Source organism: Aquila chrysaetos, chromosome 26, assembly GCF_900496995.4.
Source record: "Aquila chrysaetos chrysaetos chromosome 26, bAquChr1.4, whole genome shotgun sequence".
NCBI classification, from domain to species: domain Eukaryota; kingdom Metazoa; phylum Chordata; class Aves; order Accipitriformes; family Accipitridae; genus Aquila; species Aquila chrysaetos.
The window spans coordinates 2,475,432-2,493,481 of NC_044029.1; the positions used below are offsets into that span (position 1 = coordinate 2,475,432).

The 18,050-nt window shown below is 34.8% G+C and overlaps 1 protein-coding gene across 13 annotated transcripts in view; it reads left to right on the forward strand.

Annotated features, from left to right (window-relative positions):
- The window catches only part of ANKS1B (ankyrin repeat and sterile alpha motif domain containing 1B), a 443,348-nt gene that overhangs the window by 175,092 nt on the left and 250,206 nt on the right, over positions 1-18,050 (forward strand). The window lies entirely within an intron of this gene.

Sequence of the window (18,050 nt, forward strand, 5' to 3'; positions counted from 1 at the left end):
TATATTTTTGGTTGGTAGGGTTTGAAAATTCTGAAAACTGTTGCTTTTAAATGATAAAAAAAATAATTAATTTCATAGTTAGATCAAAGCAAAACTATATTGTTAAAGAACTGTCATGAAATAAGTTACGAGTGAGAAATCTTGTCTGTTATGATGAAGGAAGTTAAAATTATCAGAAATTATTCATATTGTTTTTCTTGGACTGGCTGTGTCATTATCTTTGAAACTAAAAGTATGTGCTTATATTCATGGATATAGCAAATCTTTTCAAGCCTAACTGAAATAATTAATTTGAATGGTATCTTTTATTCCTAGGTCTGGGGTCATTTGATTCTTTAGCTTTTTGGGTGGTTTTTGTTGTTCTTGTTTCCTCTATTGTAAATTCTCTTCAGTGATTACAATTTTATTCTGGGTAGTTTAATGATACTATATATGTCTTGATGTTTAAAAGCAAAAATAAGAAAACAGAAAGAACATTCACTGGAGCTAGATAAGGAACTTCTCCAGATTTCTGCTGTTGCACAGTTCTGGTTAAGTTCTTCATAATATGTGGATTTCCTTTACTTTTATCTTCTTTGGTTAAATTTACAATGGACTGCACTCAGTAACTTTTAATCACTGCATTTCATTTAGTCTGAAATTGGAACTATAATCTCATGCTTATTAGAGCTGTACATTTCTAATTTGTGGATGATTTGATTTATGGATTGAGTGGAAGCTGAATTTCCTCTTGTCTCTGCCTAGAAAGCTAAGAAAAAATAACAAAGGCAAAATGACTGGTTCTGAAGTTCTGGGCGTCTTCTACAGGTTTTTCAAGAGTACAGTTTACCATAAGTAAATCATTAATTTACCATCAGTAAATGAAATAATTATAGTAAAAGTGCAATATCCCCCCCCCCCCCCCCCCGATGGTTTCTATCCTAGAATTATTTAAGTAATATATAGGATCACAGATTAGACACAGTCTTAGTCTGAATGAAAAAAACGACATTTTATTTTATTCGTTAAGATCCTTTTGACTCCTTAATGATAGATGATGCACTGTAATTCTACAAGAGACAGGGAGCACTAATGTGTAAAGAGAACAGCAAAATCCAGAAAGAACAGATCAGAATTGTCTCTTGAAAGTCTCTGAGGCTTGTGCCTTACCTAGATTGTTAAAAGCAGAACCTTGAATACAAATGGTCAGCAAGGAGTAGCAGAAGCAGTGTTCTGCTACGGCTTTTTCTCTACTTTAGCTAGCTGTTGATTCACTGAAAAGTTCCTTGTTCCTTTTCCAGATCTATAGTGACAATTACAATTCATCATATGTCTTGATTATAATCCTCTGAATTGCCAACTTGTTCTGAAAATTCATGGAAGATCTATACCTTAAAAGAATGTTTAGTTCAATAATAATTGAGGATTTGTGCGCATTTCAGTGTTTCCTTCTATCTTATATTCTTGGGCATTTATGTGTCTTTTTTTTTTCCTTAAAAAGCATCATCAGCAAAAAGCAACAAATTATTTTATCATGCTTATTGAGGTCAAGGGTCTTGTGGCTGACCAGAAAGAAACAGTAGGCAGAAGGAACCCATTGGCATAGTAACTGCAGCTAGTAGTTTTCTGTTGCCTTCTTTGAAACAATCAAAATGCTTTTTAAAGGATTTCTAAATCAGGAACTGCCATCTAAATAAGGCATTAGTATTTCCCTACTCAATTTCAGTGCTTTTATGTTTTCTTCAGGAAACTTGCAATGATTCGTTTTCATTCAGATCAGAGTGAAGATGAATACAACAAAATAATTCTAATTCTAAAATCTTCATCATTTTACCTCTACGTCAATAGTCTGCTACCAAAGAAGAATCAATCTCTTGTAACTTTTGGTGGATTAGAGAAAATTCCTTTTTGTATTTGGGGATCGCACTTTTTACTCTTGGTGTTTGCTAATTCCCTACATCCCCTGATTTGAAACAGGGATCCTGATTTTCAAGAAGTGTATTTCTGTCAAGTAGAAAACCACTGAACTCTACCACAGCACTATGTTATCCAACTGACAGCATATGACAACATTTTCTGATTAATTAGCTGAACAGTCCATGTGTAATGGTAAGTATGTGCTTCAGCTTTGGGGTCAGATGGCCTTGTACTATAAACAAAACCATGTATGTTGCCTGCATGCATGGCAGAAGATACCTTAACATCAGGTTGCCTGCAACTAAAATGTAAGGATAAAGATTCTGTTATTTGTTCTGAACTTTAACCGGTAGAAGAACCTGCAACAAGTTGATGGAAACTCTTCTCTCACTCCAGTATACATAGGGCAGACTGTAAACGCAGCTTTGGTGCGGCCTATTTTCACAGCTTTATTTGCAGCAAGAACATTGACTTCACAGAAGTGTTCTCAAATTCAGAGTGAATGATCATACTTTTATAGCATGGCATTTCACCTCACGTTGGAGGTCAGTGGATCCAAATAATGTCGGCTACTACCATTAAACTTTCTATACTAACAGTGAGTCCACTCCATTGCACAAGGAAGTCATTACTGTACGTAACTCTGTCATGGCAAGATGCTAGTCATTTTCTTGATCATCTGAATACATGTTTAGTAGGGGCTTTGTATGATGACCCAAATGAAAAACGAAAGACCTGATAATCACACAATGGTTTAATTTGTGAGGTGTTCCTCATATAACTTTGACCGTGAACAAAGACCACTGGGTGTGCAAGATCATTCACTCCAGGAGAGGGCACTCTGGGCTTTCAGGGAGATGCCTCTCTAATATCATAGCTCTGTACCTTGTTATATACATCCCTGAAGTTCTTTTGAAACTGTAAATCTTAAAGATTGAAGGCAGCAAAATTGTGGCCATCTTGGTAACGTCAGCTTGGCACAATCAAAACTTGCAGCTGAAATTGTCACTCTGGATTATTTTATTTTTCATTTCTGCTTGATCAGTCAGAATAATGGATCTTTCTCTAACCAATATTAACTTCATTATGTCTTCTCGTACTGAGTATAATTGGGCTGTGAAATTAAAAAGACAGTTCTGCAGATATTCTTGTTCTGTTTCAGATCAGAAAATAGATCTGTACTCAGATGCATGTATGCAGCAAAAATGTCAGCAGTTGTCTGTAGGTAATATCATGGCAATAGTCCATGAAAATCTTTAAATTTTCAAAAAATTCCATGTACCATTCATTGTAAAAGAGCATACAGTTTTTCTCTCATCTTCTTGTGGTACCTAAATGTATTTACTGAGTTTATCTCTTAGTTACAAAATCTGTCTCCACTGTAGGACCTTAATGTAGCTCCTACTCTTTTTACATATCTTGTTTTCTGACTATGAGTAATGTTATTTCATTCATCTAAGAAGGCCATGTTGTTCCTTAGAACAACCCAGAATGTACAATTCAAGAACTCAGTCTTTAATATGTGGACTATAATTTTTTCTCTTCTACACTGAAAAAGTAATATTTGAGTCACACCTTAGGTTTCTGAAGTGTCTTCCGATCTTTCTTTAAAGTAAGTATCTGATCAACTTGTTTTGTCTCACAAGCCCAATTTTTCTGAAGCACAAAGCAGCCCTACACTTGAAGATAAGCTTGCACTTTTATCTTTCTCTTTTGAGAGAATCAAGACATTCAGCATATTACTGTGGCTGTTAGAAAGTATTAGAAACTTGGTTCAGAGGTCTGGTCTAAAATTCCTGGCTATGTTGCATTCCTAGACACAGTCAAAATTTATTCTGCTGCAGGAATGTTCCTTTACATGACATTAGCAAAGTTGCTATTTGAAGTAGGTCACATATTTGTCAACATTACATTCGTATTCAAATATCTCATTTAAGATCTGATATGAAAAGATCAAACTGTGATGTCTATGTAGACTCTTTAAGACTTGTTTCTTCAATTATAAATTTTTGGAATTACTAGAAGTGAAATACGAAATGAAAGGTATGCAAAGAAAAAAGAAAATACCTTTTACTGCTAGAGGGTATTTTTAGGTGTGCTGTATGCAAGTTCATGGTACACTTTCTGTTAACAATACCTTACTAATTACCAAAAGAACACATAGTTTCCCAGTGACAGAGAAAGGGCAAAATATTGGCATGTAATTAAATAAGCATAATCAACAAATGCTGGTAAATAAAGTATTCCCATCTCCTGTGTATGGACAACTGCACCTCCAGTGAGGGAACATCTGAAAAAAATGGGATTACAAGCCTGTATCAACATATCATTGATTGGGAACTCTTTTCCGGATGAAATGCCTGAGAAGGTCAAATTGAAGTCCTTTTTCCCTTGGTTTTTAATTTTCTTCATCATCTTCTTGATTACAATACAACAAAATGTGCCAAGGCATTCTTCAAAGCAGGTTAATTTCGGCCTTTTCTTCTGTGAAGATTTCCTCTTTTTTCCCTTCAGTTTATAGCCAAGTTCAACTGAGTGCAATTAGTAAGACATAGTAGAGCTATTCCAGGAACTGCTACTGGGGATCATACTCGGGACTGTCTCAAACAATTTCTTTTTTGTTCTAATTAAGTTGTCCAGCAGATGTAGCATGTTAAGGTCTCCTTATGTTGCCCTTCTTTTTGCTGCTTCTAATTCCAGCCTTTGCACAGTTAGCCAAAGCAAAGATACAGTCTGTCCCACAGGAACAGACTGTAGGGTAGGGTTAATTAATATTATAAACTCCTATTTGTTAATTATTACTGTCTTTACACCTTCCAGTTTCAAAACAACCTACTTCGTGAAGCTCATTGTAATTGTATCTCACTGTTACAAATATGTCAACATGCAGTATATAATGTACAAGGATCTGATAGCAGAAAGCTCAAGTGAGGGGATGCTTGGAAAGCTGTAGATGAAACTGAGTTCTGTCGTTCCGTTCAAAAACAATATGTTTTTTTGTAAGACACTGATCTTCTGTACTAGTGCTTTCATGAAATGTTAGATACAATAAACCCCTAAATCCCATGCCACCTGAACTTAAAAATAATCTTGTTGGAGATATATTTTTCCAACTTAAACTTCATGATAGTGTTACCTAGCTCTTCAGTAATGCCTGTACGGTGTTATCTTTCAGTCTTTTCACAGGCTTAAATGAATTATCTGGACTAAAACCACTTAGAAGGTGTTAGTGTGAACCTGCTCTCCAGCCATACTGTCTCACGTGTCACTAACTATGTGGATATTCCGATTGCTAAGTCCATAGTAAATTACCATGAAAATAAAAAAATTTCAAGCAGGCATATTGGAGGACTAAAACTGCAGATGGGTCTCTAAGCCCTGTTGTCAGATATAGCATTGGATATGTTAATAAACCAAGAACTGACATGAACAGCTAATCTCTTTTCAAATTAAATTCTGAATCATCTGACCACATGTGGATAGGCATGTGTTGAGCAATGTGCTTGCCTATCTTTTATTCAGATGGCTATTCTTCAGAGGATTTGCTCTTTCCCCCCAGATTATTTGCTTACTATGAATAAAGCCAATTAGCAATTGTTGACAATACAAAGGGGGGAAAAATCCCATGTAATATGTTAAATGCACTTACTAATTTTGAAAGCCTAAATTCTTAAGCCTCAATCTGGCAAGCAGGAAGGTAAGAAATAGAGCAATGCTATGATGATGCTGGAGATGAGAATTTCTTAGAGACTGTCCTAAAATTGGGGAAGATTTCCCTCATGATCCTTAGGAACACTACACGTTACACTACAATCTGCTTTAGGTATTAGCTATTTATTTGACTCTTTTTTTGCTCCTAAAGTAAACATAAAGTAATGTATGCATGTTTGTGTACATGTCTATTTGTGCTATTAAAATCTACTACACTTCATTTAGTTGCACATGTCCTCTTCTGTGGGAGATGACAGAGGTAACAGTGGTTCATCACATCATAAAATGTTTTCCTGAAGGAACATCAGATTTTAAAGAGCTTCTTTGGAGGAACAGGTTATGATTGTTAGAAGCAATACAATTACACTTTTAATTATATGTATCTGATGTGAATTTTTCCAGTTATAATAACTATCCTGACATGTAAGGTCAAGAGAAAAAGTATTTTCTGTAATGTTTCATTTACAATTTTTAGCCATTTCTAGAAGCACAGTAACTATAGGCAATACTCTTATTTATCTGATTGTCATCTTAGTCAACTCTGTGCTTTGCTGTTTTGGTGGTTTTTTTACTAAGCTGGAGGCAAAATAACTCCTTAACTTGTAGTGGAACCATTTGCAGAGACAGATCATTCTAGTCTTTATGCTATCAGCATGCCTTATATTTTTCCCTTATCTTTCCTTTGGACATTTTGTAAATAAGATTGACCAAGCTCTGGAGGGATGCTCATGAAAACTTCATCAGTCAGAAGAATTGCCATTGCAAGATGAGGGCTAGGAGAAAAGAGCACTAGGATGTTTCAGTCTTCAGTTCCTCACTGTACTGTTTGTGGTACAATTTTCTTTCACTCTGTGGATGTATTTAAACTGTTTGTAGCATTATTTAGAGTATTCTATCTTACATTTCAATCTATTTTTCTTTTCTTGTTATCATGTCCTCTTATTCATATTTAATAGCTTTTCTGCTTCTTCTCCTTAGCAGAATGTTTGTATCTTTTAGAAGCTTTCTGCTCACCTGCTATATTTCTGAGCCCTATGTGAGATGATTAGAACTGAAGGAAATGGCAAAAAAGTGCCTGTTTTTTTAAAGAACTTTTAGTCTTCCAAGCATACTTAGTGAGCTCCAGTTAAAAAAAAAAAAATAAACAAAATCTCTCTGTATTGCATACCAACCAGTAACGAAGAACTTTTGTTTTCTTTACTCCTAAGACCATTCTGAAACAAAAGACAATTTTCATTTCTCTTTCTTACTTTCTGTGATGTAACTCAACTCATCTTTTTCTATTCGCTGTTCCTTGTTATCCAATTGTAATGCTACTAGCATTTGCTGTAATAAATCTCTCTTTTTATGTTGTTGTGCTCTGTAGAAAAAAATGGTCTATATGGGTGGGAAAACAAACCTTCTGTAACTTTGGTGAATATCCAACAACTAGGGCAGTCAGTCTCACTCATTAATTAATTAACTAGGTATTTTATTACCAGCTTTAGTTGAACAATGTAAAAGAAACACATACCAGAATACGTTGCAGTTGGTAGTATTCTTGTGGAAAATGAAAGTTTGATGCTATTTAGTGAAAGGAGAAAAGTGAACCTAGATCTCCCTCATTCTGGAATAGCCACCATCATTTTGTCTAAAGTGGGGATGACACCATGAGTTCCAGACTTTTGATTCTAGCCTCAAAAAACGTTTTTTAGCAGGAACTAGTCAATAAATCTGAAACACTTTCATGAATGACTGAATAGATCTTACTATAAACCAAGATGAAATATTTACATCTGTTTTTTCCTATGTTAGTGAATAACTTCTACACAGTAGCTAGTTTGATAGTTTGTGATTAGATAAGAATTCAAAAAGATACTGGCAAGTTTGAAAAAATTTAAAAATATTCCTTGCTCTCAGGAGCATTTCTATGCTTTGGTAGAAATAAATAATTGCACAAATTGAGGATATAATAAATAATATAAATTGAAACTGTCAAAGGTTTCTTTGAAAATCTATAAAACACCATATATCATACCTAATTTTGGACTTGGTCATACAAGTTCTGTATATGAGTGTTCATTTTGTATTTCTAGTTGTAATGTAACTCTAATTGTAAAGTTGTATACATTGAAAGGAGTGGGGTTTTTCCATTTCTAATTGTTACATAGTGAGAGATACTATCTTCTTCGAGGTATGCAGAGGATTCACTGAGAGTTTGGACTTATTCAGATGGAGAAGATAGGGGCAGATGGCCAAGTCTAGGGAAGATACAAAGCTGTACTCTGAAAATATGTCAGAACTCTCAGAGACCCAAATGAATAAATTCTCATGAGTTTAGCAAAACAGAAGGACAGAAAATAAAAAGCATTAGAAAGGCTGGCCTGAGTAAGAGTATAGTTTTATCTACCCTGTATCATCTTTGACAATGACGAAATATGAATGCCTTTGGGAATTATGTAATTGCAAAAAAAAATGCATACCAACACTTCTTCAGAATGTCTTTACAGCCTTCAACTATTTGCAGCCCAAGGTCCTCCAAAGCCCAAGGTCCTCCTGGATGTTTCCTGTGTATTACATAACCTTAGTAGATTTTTGTTCTGTGGATTTATCTGTTCTCCATTGAACCCATGTAAAATTTTTGCACCCACAAGATATTATTGCAAGGAGTTCCATACTCAACTAAATATCTAATCCCCATGAGGGGGTTGCACCTTTTGTTTCCCATCATTTACAAATTCAGAAGGCTGAAAAGTGGGTCCGTTGTTTATGTTCTAGAGCTTTCATTTGTGTGACTTGCACGCAGCAGATTGTGACACCAGCTGATGCCAATTTTCTGCATTTCAGCAGCACTGTTCATATAACTCAGATTTTTAATTCCTGAGACATAGAATAATTTTCTTTTGGATCGTGGCTTTTTTTTTTCTAGTTACGGATATTTTTCTTATATCAAGAGAAGCCCTTTTTTAAATCATTTGAAAGAAAAGTCTTATTCCCACTTTTGTTGATGTCTTGTAGAGCTCATTAGTGGCTATTTACTGTTTGTACATTTACAAGAATGAAAATATTGAAGACTTACTCTGTAGAGGCATTATTTATGTATGTTATCTCTTAGTATTCAAGTCATACTGAAGTACCCTGTTAAGAAAGGACTCTGGGTCGATCTTGTACAGCTCACAAGGAATAATATTACTCATCTCCTAAGGATTTTTTTTTAAGAATTGATGTCTCCAGACATACCTCATAGGAATGTCAGGATTCTCGATAATCCTCCCTCTCCAGAATCCATATTGGCAACAGTAGAGGCAACACACATCTTGTGTTATCAGATGTCGTGGTTTAACCAGGACATCAGAAAAAATCAAATGTAGACTTCTACATAGTCTTACCAAGGAGTTTGAGTCACACTTCTGATGATCAATAATTTGTAATGCTATCTACAGTCTCTTTTTTAATGTATCAGGTAGCTTGTAGCTTTGATAGTAAGACCCGTGCTTCTGGTATCAGTCAGGTTTTAAGTGGCTGTAGAGAAGTATGTCCTTGCACAATAATTTGCAAAATGCTTACTTGTCAAGAAAGAATATCCATGCAAAACCTCAAGCTGTATGTGAAAATCCAAGCACATCCAAAAAGTAAGTTCATTGTAGCATTTTTAGTACCACTTTGTTTAAAATCTAGTTTAGTTTAAATTCAACTTCTTTGAATTCTTTGGGGCCCACTATGCTTGCTTTTTTAAATTGAAATTTAAGTTTTTCTTCAAATATAATGGTCCCCTAGCAGCTTTTAATTTATTAAGCTATCAAGGTATCAGACATATATATATTCATGCTTGAGAGCTGTCTTGTTATGTTTAGCTTGCATGAACTATAATCAGGAGAAAGTTAGATGTGGGTTTATTCAGTTTTAATGTTCACTGGATTCCACAGAATACTATAAACCAATACTATAATTCAATACTAATTCAATATTTCAATAGAAATAATTCAATATTAATTGAGTAGAAGTTAATTTACTTTTATGTTACTAGTTTTGGTGTTTCCCATAACAGGAGAGTGGGTTTGTTGTTGGGGATTTTTGTTTCTGATAAATGGGTTTAAACTATGAAAAAGCTACGTTTACATATGCAACAGTCCTCTAAGAGGCAGTTTAATATTGTTATTACTGAGGCAAAAGGAAAAACCAGGTATCCTTCAAATGAACCCTGTATATCATACACTTGCTGGATTTTAAATATTGTCTTAGAATGTTTAGTGGCACCTTAAAAATCAGGGAAGAACAAATCGTGTATTTTCTACAAAAAAAGTCAACAACGGTATAGTGCTCGCATTGAAGCCCATCTTCCCATTTAATTTCAGCCAGAAGGAATACAGATTATGGACTCTGAGATTGCTCCAGGATGTAAACCAAAACACAATAAATGGGAGCTGTCAGGAGATTTCCCATCCAAACTAAAACACTAACGTAGATGCACCTGTAAGCCTTCAGTATAAACCAGCTCCTATTAATCACAAAAGAATCAGAAGAATGAAAACAGTGAGAAAGGAGAGATTCTGAATATTTCAGCTATAGAAAAAGTTCCAATTGGCCCTTTTACCATGTCAGATATCAGAAAGCCTGACTATGAGATACAGGTTTTGTAAAACCAAGCTTATTGTTTTGCTTTTCTTAGATAAATTCCAGGAAGCCGATTGTTAAACCCATAAATATTCAGTTATTTGAATAATTTTCTGTTTATTCAAGCAACTAGAATAACCCCACCTGCTTGCTAGCTCACTTGCATCTCTCTGAAAAAGTGAGATGATACTTGTAATTGCCCCCCTCTCCCTCCTCCTGTGGAAGGTATCCTATGGCACCTTCATAGGCAAGGGATAGGTGACACCAAAAAAGAAATAAATGAGGTAAAAACATAAAAAAGAAAAATACTGCTAAAAATACCAGTTCAGAGAACAGGGAAGATTGTTTTTTCCTGTATTACTAGGCATTTTTCACAAAGGTAAAAACATAGAGTATTCCTCTTGAGCAACATGAACTGCATGGACTATACTACCCCAAGCTTTTTTGTAGCCTAGGAGGTAGTTTAATATTATGACCACAGAATAATAAATATTCATCCAAATTTTTTTTTCGTATTGTAAATTGCTATGGTCTGTCCATCTTTGCTTTCCCTTTCTGAGTGATGTACTCCCCTTCAGAGCTTACCATAGTCTGGTAATTCCTATAGGCAACCCCCCCCCGATGATGTCGCTAAAAGTCAGTGGAACTGACAGCCCATATCTTCCTACATGCTGTGTCTACATGTTGTCAGGGCAAGTTCTCCTTGGACAGTATATCACGTACTCGGAAGTACTCAGAGAATTTAGGCAGGCAGCTATGTTTTTGTGGTTTAACAAGTAGCTGGTCCTCACCTGATCTGTTGTACCTTCATGCTTTTACTCTACAGCAAGTGTTGAATTTGTCTGCTTCACAGTGGAACAGGGACTGAGTATACTGTTCCTTACCATCCACGTAGGAATGCTAAGAGTATACACGTGGCCAGTTACTATAAGAGCATTGATGCTCAAGTGACATGTTGCCCCTTATCATGTACCTATACTTCAAAAAAGATGAGGAACTGGAAATATCACTAATCTCAATTAAGGATAAGGTAAGTAGCACTGAAGTACTAAGTGTCTTGCTTAATTTTGAATAAAAATTTTGGAACAGACCTTTTTCAAGTTCCAATCAAGTGTCATAATCAGACTTATGAATATTTCAGGAAATAATCAGACATGATTATTTCAGGATTTCAGAAAATTCTCAACTGATATATTCTTTCTCTCAGGAACATTCTTCCACAGTATAGCAGCAATTGAAACGTCACCTATAGCAACAGTAGCCATGGGGAAATATTTTTTCTCCAGCAGTGAAAGCAAACCATTCTCACAAAATGTAGTACATACAATAATATCAAAGCAAAAATATCTCATGATGGTGCTTACCTGGAATCATAATGAAGTATATGCTTTTAATGCATATTTTAGTTTTTTAGATGACATCTCTTTGAGTTTAATAATGTCATGTATTTTGGTCTAGGCTACTCTGCCTCTTATTACTCCATGGATGATATTGGGTTGCTTTAAATACTTATATCAGCTACCTAAATAATCAGCACAATTACTTTAGACGGTATCATATAGTTGTTTCCTTTCTTCACCTTTGGGGATTTAAATAATCACATATTATTATGTCTTAAACTTCTCTTTATAATTAGATATTGTGTTGTGTTTTCCTTACGGGAGCTTTATTTCTTTCTATGGGAGCTATACGCACTCTTCTTAGGACTTACAAACCAAGCTTGGTCATTGGATATGCACTTTCCTTCTGTTCTGTTCTTTTGCATCACAACCAGTAAGACCACTCACGGTACTAAACGCCATGGTCATGTACTGATACTGAACTACAATAATTTCAACCAAAGGAAAACCCACCCATCAGTCTGTGTGTAATTCACTTCTGCCTCAACGCCATAGACAACAGATCTTGTACAATTAGCATCCTATCTGTAAGCAAATTAAGCTTAAAGAATTAATTACTAAGTACTGTCATTGAAATAGCATTAGGAAATAAATATGCAAAGTAGTAAAAGGACATTAACTGTATTTCACAGCTATTAGCCATTTTAGTCCTGAATCTGATAACCCAAGGATAACAACACTCATGATACAGAAAAAAAAAAGGTATTTTTATGTTTCTGAGCAAATAATTTTTCATCTAATAGAAATGTATTTCTTAGCATTCATTATACCCCTCATTTATTCCCTGGAAACTTGAGAGCTAAGCTTGAAATAAACTAAAGATACGGCATTAGGTCCAGTGGTTCTCTTAAGTAAATGTCAATGATATGATTATACTAATATCTGATGAAAAATTTCAAAGTATTTTTTATTCTGACTTAGGAATACTGACACCTGTCAAAACTGTGTGAGAAAAAACAAGAAAAATGAGATAGGTCAAAAAAAGAAGAGGGAAGAGAAAGCGAAAGCAAATAGTCAGCAGCTTGGTGGTTAGGATACTTATCTACGCTATAAAATCCTTCTTTCAAGTACATGGGCTGAGCAGGGATTTAAACCTCTGTTTTCCACTTCACCAATGGATACCTCAAACTCCTGGTCTTGTTTGTTTATACGTTCTCTAGTTTCATCCATACATTTCTTTTCTGGAGCTGAGAAATCTTATGTCAGGAAAGCATTATGGAAACCAACAACTACATCTCATGAATCTTTTGTTAGATGAATCAACATTTTCCACCAAAAAGAGCAGAAAATTATGTGAAGAAGTCCTAAATCATCCTTTCCCGTAAAATCAAATAAAGGCAGTTACATAATCTTACAAGGCAGACAAAATAAATTGCCACTGTTTTTTAATGGATATAGCAAATTGTGCTGCATGCTACCACCACTCGTTCATTCATAACCTGAAAAATAAAATAGCCTTTTATAAAGGAATTTTAATTACATGCTGTAGTTACATATTATATGTAACTACATATTATATTAACTATATAATAACTACATCTATATTATTCTTTGAAGTCACTGCATAGACCCAAATGTGCAAATATATTTTGCAAAATAAAATATTTGGTAAGATATCTATGGTTATGACTATCTTCAGAAGATGTCATAGATTATTTGATACTGACAATATATGCAATTCAGTAAGAAATGTGTTTAGAATGCTGAGTATCAGTTAAAATTCTGTAGGGGCCTGATCCAAAGCTTATTGGTATTAATGGAAATATTCATATTGAGTTTAGCAGATTTCAGATAGAATCAGACTCCAACACATTAAAAATTACTAGTGTGGAAGAGCTTTTTCTTTCTAAAAACACTGGAGGCAAATACATTAGTTCAAAACCAGTGGGATATCATTCTGAACTAAATCCATAATTCTAAAGTGGAACATGTGCATGATAGGTCTGAACAGTGATTTAAAACAGATTTGAATTGGACTGGCACACTTAACTGACAAGACTTGGGATTATTCTGTGCTCTAAAAAAGCATTTAAATCTGCGTGCTTCCTGTTTTTCTAAGGCTAGAGATCAATTTGGGACATTTTAGCACAGTTCATCACTTATTTCTGTTTCAGAATCTAAAAATTGCTTTGAAGTATATGCCAGAAGCAAAATTATTTCTGCCCATAGATGAAATAACTCATCCTCTGTGGCTTCCTCAGATGTGGAGTCAATCTCTGCTCAGGAAAAATATCATTTTTAAAAATAGAATAATATGAAACTCCTAATTTAAGTTTAGCACTTAACGTTCAGAAAACATTATGGGCTAAATTGTGGCACATAGTCACAAGCTCTTCTGACGGAGGCGCATCAGAGATGATCTGTCTCCGTTGGGCACAGTCTGCTCTGGGAAATAGGAGAAGGAGGAGGGTCTGTTGTCCACGGCACGTTATGCCAATGAAGAAGTTTACCTGAATCCTGCTGGATAGGTGTTTATTAGAAAAGCATGGGGGTGTTAGAAAAAGTTGTTCCATTTCCAGTATTTTTGACCCTTTCTTAAGAGTGCAAGTTCATGCAAAATAATTTGAGCCTGTTACCTCCTTGCCTGGTATTCTCAGATATTTAATGTAAAACGTGCCGAAAGAAAAGATGGTTGGTTTATCTCTTCTGTCCCTAGCACGAAAAGAGTTCAGGGAGACTTACTGTCTGCTGTTCTCGAACAGCTGCCTTGCTAGCTGGTGTAAGGTGTTATGGCAGGCGTTCACACATACGCAGAAGATCCGGAGCAGTACACAGTCTGGCCCTGTGTAGATTCAGAGCAGTCTATAAATAGAAAATGTAGAATTATGTTGTATTTGAAAGAGACATGTATTTCAGACCATTACAGCTATAGTGACATTACTACTATCTGGTTTTCAGGACATTTTCCTAGCAATTTTTTGCATAACGCTGAATTCAGAAATATTATGAGATTGTTACATCGTCATCTTTATTGCTGAGGCATTGAGGGTCAATTATATCTTCCTATGTTAGTACGGATTATAAGGAGATTTCAAATAAAGTGAAGGCAGGGCATGTTATCACTAAGGGTAGGATCTCTGGATCATGCTGGAGACGGTTCTAGAGCTGTCCAGGATACCAAAAGGGTTTCACCAGTGACTAAACTGGATTTTTGAAGCCATTCATTTTGCCACCCTTCTATTCACAGCCTTCCCAGATTTAGTGCAAATCCCACAATGCCTTCCTGCCTTGAGGTTGGGAGGACACATTTTCTTTTAACAACCCACCATTGGAGCTTTTGTCTGTGTAAAACATTAGTGAATCTGGTTGATGATATAAAATGTAAAGTACAGTTGAGAATAAATATCTTAAACGTGGAAATTAATCTGACATTCTTTTCCGAGAGTCCAGATTTCTGGATGGAGTAAACTGGATGTATTGCTAAATGCTTTCGAATACCATGTATGAGGAAGTGTAATAGGATAGAAGATGCTTATCCAAAATTTGAAAGGTGTTTGCATTGTGTAATGACATGTGGTGTAATGTTTGGGAAATGAAAGTATATAGAATATTGTCTTATGGGATTATATTTTGGTGACTTTGAACTTCTGTCTGGACCCAGAAATGCACAGTAAATGTGAAGGCTTTTTTGAAAAGTGGTTAACAATAGAAATGTACCTTTCCAATGAGGTATTTACCAAAGCTGTTTGAAGCTCAAAGCCTGAATAAGCAAAACAGATGCAAAAGTTGTCCCAATTACGGTTCAAGTGTGATTCTGCATATTTTTTTTATAATTAGATAGCATATTGGAATTATAGAATTGTGATAAAGAAAGATCTGGTGAAAACTGTGCTGCCCTGATATTTTGCAAAGAGTTACTGAAAATAAGTTAAGTGTGAAGCATTTCCCAGATGGTAAAAATTCACTCCAAGGAATTCAAATTGATACTCAAAATGTTGCTGTGTTCATGAAGCTCCTTTTGCATCTTTAAAAAGAAGATTGCAATGTATTCTAATCACTGCCAATTGTACTGTAATTTGTTAAAGGGAAGATTAATTGAACACAAAAATTGCAGGTTGAAGTTTGATCTCTTCCTGTGTTAAAAACTTGTAGTATAATATCCTCATCTTTCAAGTTTTGACCTATTTTTGCTATATTATCGTGAAACTGAGCTTTCTTCAGGGAAATATCAGTAAAACATCATGCCCTTATGAAACAACTGTCAGTGTTAATTTAGTTACAGAGACATTTCCTTCAGTGTAAGTAAGATTTCTTCTAATCGCTTGATGTAAGTATTGGTTTCTAAAAACTATTTTTAATCAAAGGATTCATTATTGTGTTTGAAATATCCAAGTCAGTTTAGGATAACAATCTAATAACCCTTCTTCAAATTCCTTAACATTGCAATAGTCTTAACGGTTTAAATTGTTTTGCTGTCTAAAGTACCCAATTGAGGCTTACCAATTTTTTTTTTTTTTTAAATTTTGCATAACATTTTGTTATCTAGCACTTGCTATGTGCTTTATGCAAAGTGAGTCAATGCAAGTCATACTTACTTGATTAAAAAACAGAAACACACGGATTTAATTTGGTATTATCAGCATGATAATCAGAACTAATTCATATAATAAATGGCACATTCTTTGTCAAATGTGACTAACACTGAAAAAACAAAATTAAGCACCTCCATAATTGAAATGTCTATAAACTCAATGCAGAGAAAGATTTTTCTGAGTTAAGCAAGTACTTGTTCATGCTTCTGCGTAGACATGCCCTGTTTCCCCAGGATTTCCAACACAGAACTTCAATGTTTTATGAAAAACAAACAAGAGCAAAAAGACTTCAGCTGTGACTGATCCTAATTCTCTCCTTGCTCATGCATCATTCAGAAGCTGATCACAGTTTCACCCATATAGGTCACAATAGTTTGTCTATCTAAAATGCTAAGCTAAGCAAGGGAAGTATATTCTTTAATTTCCATGGCAGAAGGATATGTGATGCTGCCCATAGTCTGCTGAATATTTTCCATTGTGTTCTTCAGAGGTAGCTGCCTGTAAGTGGTAGTTAAAATGTGTTTCATGATATTTGGATCAAAGCAGTTGTACAAATGACTGTGCTTCTAATTATTAATTTAGTTCGGTGCATTTTGCAAGGAGTATTATTGCATACCTTTCTGTGTTCAGATAGTCCAGCATTGTGAAAGCAAGTAATGTAAGCCTTTCAGTTTGTGATATTGAGAAATGAAGGTGCTGTTTAAAGAAGATGATTGTTCTGGTTTTGTTTTGTTGAAGCTGACAGTAAAATACTAGAGGAAAACCTGAAAAATGGAGAGATGAATCCAATTCATTTTATAAAGCAGCCAAAGATGAAGTTCTCACAGCAACCATATTTATAAATAAAAAAAATATACAGAAGTATTAATTTCCATTTCTCTTAAAAGCTGAAATATGGAGCTAGACTTCTTGAGCATTTATATCAAATAAAGAGGGCAAGAAAGGCATACATCCAACAGTAGAGGAATATGTCTGACTATGAGCTAACCTGTGACACACCAGTAAACTAATAATTGTTTTATCTTTAAAGAGACATAAGCTCCTGTCTACATTAAGCATAAAATACGAAATGCAGGCACTATAGTAGGTGACACATTTATTTTCAGATTTCTTATTAGTGCAAATCATATATAAAAAAATCAAGTATGTATTTTTAGCATGTAGCTGAGAAACTGGGTTAAATGCTGATTCTTAGAATTTTACATTTAAACTAAGCTATGTAAAGAAGAGCTGTTAGGAGCTTCAGTATCTACTTTAATGTTTGCCTCACTGCTATGATTTAGATTATTCCTCTGTGTTTGATGTTTTGAAAATTACTTATTCTAGGACATAGTTACTGGGAATTAATCATTGTTTTCCTAACATCCTTACCACTGATCTTCTGGTCTTTAGATGGAGCCCCTCCCTTTCTAAAACATAAGGAGTGACCATGCATCTGCTGTTTTTCTAATTCAATTGAATATGCTAAATACTGAGCTCTTAGCTGTGGACCTGTGTCAACTCTTCAATTGCTTGTATTGTCCTTTTAGCTTAACATACCCGGACTACATTTCCTTCTGTGTCAAATGATGTTCATCTGTTCGAATGAAATTCAGAGTAGCTAGGAATACAGCTTTAAGATGCAGCTATAGAATGATTGCTAAAATTAGAGCTAGCTTTATTGTAAATACGACTTTTAAAATACTATGGGGTAAGTAATATGAATGCTACAATTAATATTCTTTTTTTTAATTACTAATGCATTTTTAAATAGTGCAAGTGTAGATTACTGCAATTTTTTTTGGTGAGACATCACCACAACCACATCAGCAAAATGAAGGGTGGTACCACAACTCTGCTATGACTACCCTGATACCCTGGTACTGCAGTACTTACTAGTGTTTAGATTGCAGTGATTTTATAAAGCCTATGCTTTGCT